Source organism: Corylus avellana, chromosome ca4, assembly GCF_901000735.1.
Source record: "Corylus avellana chromosome ca4, CavTom2PMs-1.0".
Classification (NCBI taxonomy): domain Eukaryota; kingdom Viridiplantae; phylum Streptophyta; class Magnoliopsida; order Fagales; family Betulaceae; genus Corylus; species Corylus avellana.
The window spans coordinates 2,980,584-2,984,277 of NC_081544.1; positions in this window are offsets into that span (position 1 = coordinate 2,980,584).

Consider the following 3,694-nt stretch of genomic DNA (forward strand, 5'->3'; position numbering starts at 1 on the left):
AAAATTGTCCAAATTTTTTTTGGACAATTCTGCCCCTATGCTAAAGAGAACCGATTCCCCTCCGGTCCATTTGGACTAGAGAGGATCCCGGTCCGTGAGTTGGAGAGTAGGGGTTAGCTGCTTATTAAATGCGGATGGTAAGGATTTAACGATGGAGATTAAAATTGGGAGATCTAACAGCTTTGGGTAGAGGCGAGTTTTCAAGGCTGGCTGCATGAGTGACATGCGGCTATAGGTAGAGGGAGAGACATAAATGTCAAGGAAAATGCATAAATGATTATCTAGAATTTGGGTAGAGATCGAGGGTTCATAAACTTTTAGGACTGTACAAAATGTCATAAATCGTTACTGTTAATCGAGTAACTACATGGGGATCTGGATCCCCTCCCATTGGAGGGGAAATCGGAGATTCTCCAATTGTTGATCCTGGCCATTTATTTTCATCCAGCAGCCTACATCAAGCCATGTGTCTCACCCAACTTTTAATAATAAAATATTAATTAAGTTTTAAAAAGAAAAATAAAAATAAAAACAAAAAAAAATTAAAATAATTTTGTTAAAACTATAAGGTGGCCGGCCACCCCATGAGCCATGGCAGGGGCTTCGGCCACCCCAAGGGCTGGTTGAGGGTGGCCGAACCACCCCCTGGGGCTCTAGAGGGTGGCGTCGGCCTCTCCCTGTGGCCATGGGGGTGGCCGAAGCCACCCCCAACCGGCCCTTGGGGTTGGCTTTGGGCACCCCCATGGCTCAGCCACTCCATATTATTTTATAAAAAATTTTAATTTTAATTTTCTTTTTAAAAATTAAATAATATTTTATTATTTAATTATAATGTGACACGTGGCATTCTGTAGAGCATTTGATCAAAATGAACGGTCCAGATGGATAATTGGAGAATCTCCAATCAACCCCTCAATTGGAGGGATCCGGATCCCAACACGGTGGGCGATTGTTTTTTTTTTAAAAAAAAACCCGCCTAGACGCCAGAAGTTGGAGTTAGTGGTGGTAAAGTAAGCGGAGGCGGTTACTAACCATATTCAAATAACAGCATGTGCCTACTCTACTACCACTATATATATAATAACGTTACTTTAGTGTTTAATACCAATGAAAATATGGTTGGATGTTAATGTTTTATGTTACCTTAAAGTTATAGCTTTAAAGATTGAGGGTCTGTTTGGTTTGCGGAATAAGCCCCGGAATGGAATGAGTATTCTTATGAAATAGTTATTCTTTTATTTTGTAAGAGTCTATTCTTCTATTCTTAGGACTAATTATTCTCGTGAAATCATTAATCCCTTATACACAGGAATAACTATTCCTCAACTGTTTGTATGTTGTAGTTTTTTAGGTTAAAGTCTTATATTAAATTTAGCTTTAAAAGAATATGCTACAAAAACACTAAAATAGACCCAAAACAGTTCCAAAACCGTGCGGTTATCATGATGCTATTTGGGCATAAATAACAGCTAACCGGTGTTGAGAACAGTTCGTAATTGAATTAACCATAGTGGTCTAGTGTAACCATACATGTAGGTTTGAAATTTCCTATCCTATGGAAAATGGTGTACAAGTTTTTAGATTCCATAACTCACTATGGTTAATTATTATTATTATTATTATTAGTTTGTTAATCAAAAGGGGAGATGGGGAAAGCTAATTGTGACTACTCTATTTTGGCGTGATCATAATAGCACCTACCCATTAGGAGTCACAAATGAGAGGCCTAGATAGTAAGAGCCGTAAACGCTTATTCAAATTCAACCGAGCCATAACTTGATCCAACCCCACCAGAATATCAATGAAAACTAAAGTGGTTTACACCAACAAAATTTTTATTACAGTATTCGAACCCATGTCATAATGTGTAGTTAACCACTTTGGTTATACATGAAAAAAATGCCCATGAACTGAAAAAGAATACATAGCGGGTTGTTTATTTGTATTTTGATGTCTCAAAAAAATGCTAATGTAAGATCTAAACATGATTGTACATGGGAACCAACTACCTGATGCACATCGAAAGGTCAAAGGTATTTCAACGTATAGCATTTCATTGACAGGTAGAGCAATAAATTTGACAAATCAAAGACATTAGTCTTAGAATATAAATGCATCTTTCATCAAATAAGTAAAGAAGGTAATCAAATAAAAGTAGGTGGTCTTCCTCTTCCATTTTTCATAATTGTTTGGGGAAAATTTACTTTACCCCCTGAAGTTTAAGAAATTTTTTAATTCGAACCTCAATGTTTAAAAATTGACAATGTACGCCCTTAATGTTTCAAAAAATTTCAATTCAGACCCTCCGTTACTAATTTCGTCTAATTGGACGGAAATCATCCCACGTGTGTCTCACGTGGGATTTTGATGCCATCTATTCTAATTTTGCCCTCATTAAAACCTATAAAATTACGTAATTTTCCTCATTAAAACCTATGAAATTGAAGGTAATTACGTAATTTCATAGGTTTTAATGAGGACAAAATTGGAATAGAGGGCATCAAAATCTCATGTGAGATGCACGTGAGATGATTTCCGTCCAATTGGATGAAAATTAGTAATGGAGGGTCTGAATTGAAAATTTTTGAAACATTAAGGGGTTACATTGCCAATTTTTAAACATTAGAGTTCGAATTGAAAAATTCCTGAAACTTCACGGTAAAGTAAATTTAACCCTAATTGTTAATTGTTGGTCACCCTTGCTAGCCGGTGAAAAGCCTGAAAAAATTGCCAATAAACAAACCTATCCTTTCCTTGAGTGGCACCACCGATTTCCGTGGAATTTACTTCATTGAGTAAAACTAGACTTTCAACAAAAGTATTATTGTAAAAAAAGAAATCCATTGGGTTAATGAATCTGTGAGTGTTGGGATCATGTAAGACCAGCTCCTTTCCTCTTCCCAATCCAAAATCTTTTCGTTGTTCCTAAAAGGGTACGTCCACCCAATGCGACAAACCCTTAAATCAACCGTAAATTGTTTAATCCAAGACTCCTTCATCAACCAAATGCTGCAACACAAATGTGGAACTTGATGCGAGTTATAATTCATTAAAGAAAGCAATCCACCAGAGACCACAAGAACAATACCAATATCGGGTAAACTACTTAGATGATCCACGCCTACTCTTACCAGGATTTCATTCTGAAGATCGCGTGGAAGAAGCCTTTTTGACATCTCTGTGATTTTCTCCTTTTCTTTCTCTGTCTCTCTTGCGACTTCTGTGTGACAGCTCCAAGCAGAAAGAACAAAAAAAAAAAAAAAAAAGATTTGCTCTACGTTTTCTCTCTAAGAAAACAGAGCATGAGCATCCCAATCCTTTTCTATATAACAACGGACTCATCCCAACCAAAACAGAGCATCCCAATCAAAACACTTTTAGTAGGAGCCTAAATAGCCAATAAGCAATGGGAAGAAGAAGTATCTTCGGCAATGGGACAATTATATGAACTTAAATAACCAATAAGCAACGATACGATAATAAGTTATTGCTTCAAATTTGGCAGATTTTTTTTTTTTTTTTCATAAAGCGATTAATAAGAGATATTATGTTTCTAACATTTTCTTCCTAGCTATTCTCTTGTGCATATCTTCTTTTTCTTTATTTGAGTCGCACCACTGCATTTCTTTAAACAAGTATGGAATGTTTGTAAAATATTTTTTTCATCAAGTAAAACAAGACTAAGATCCTCTAC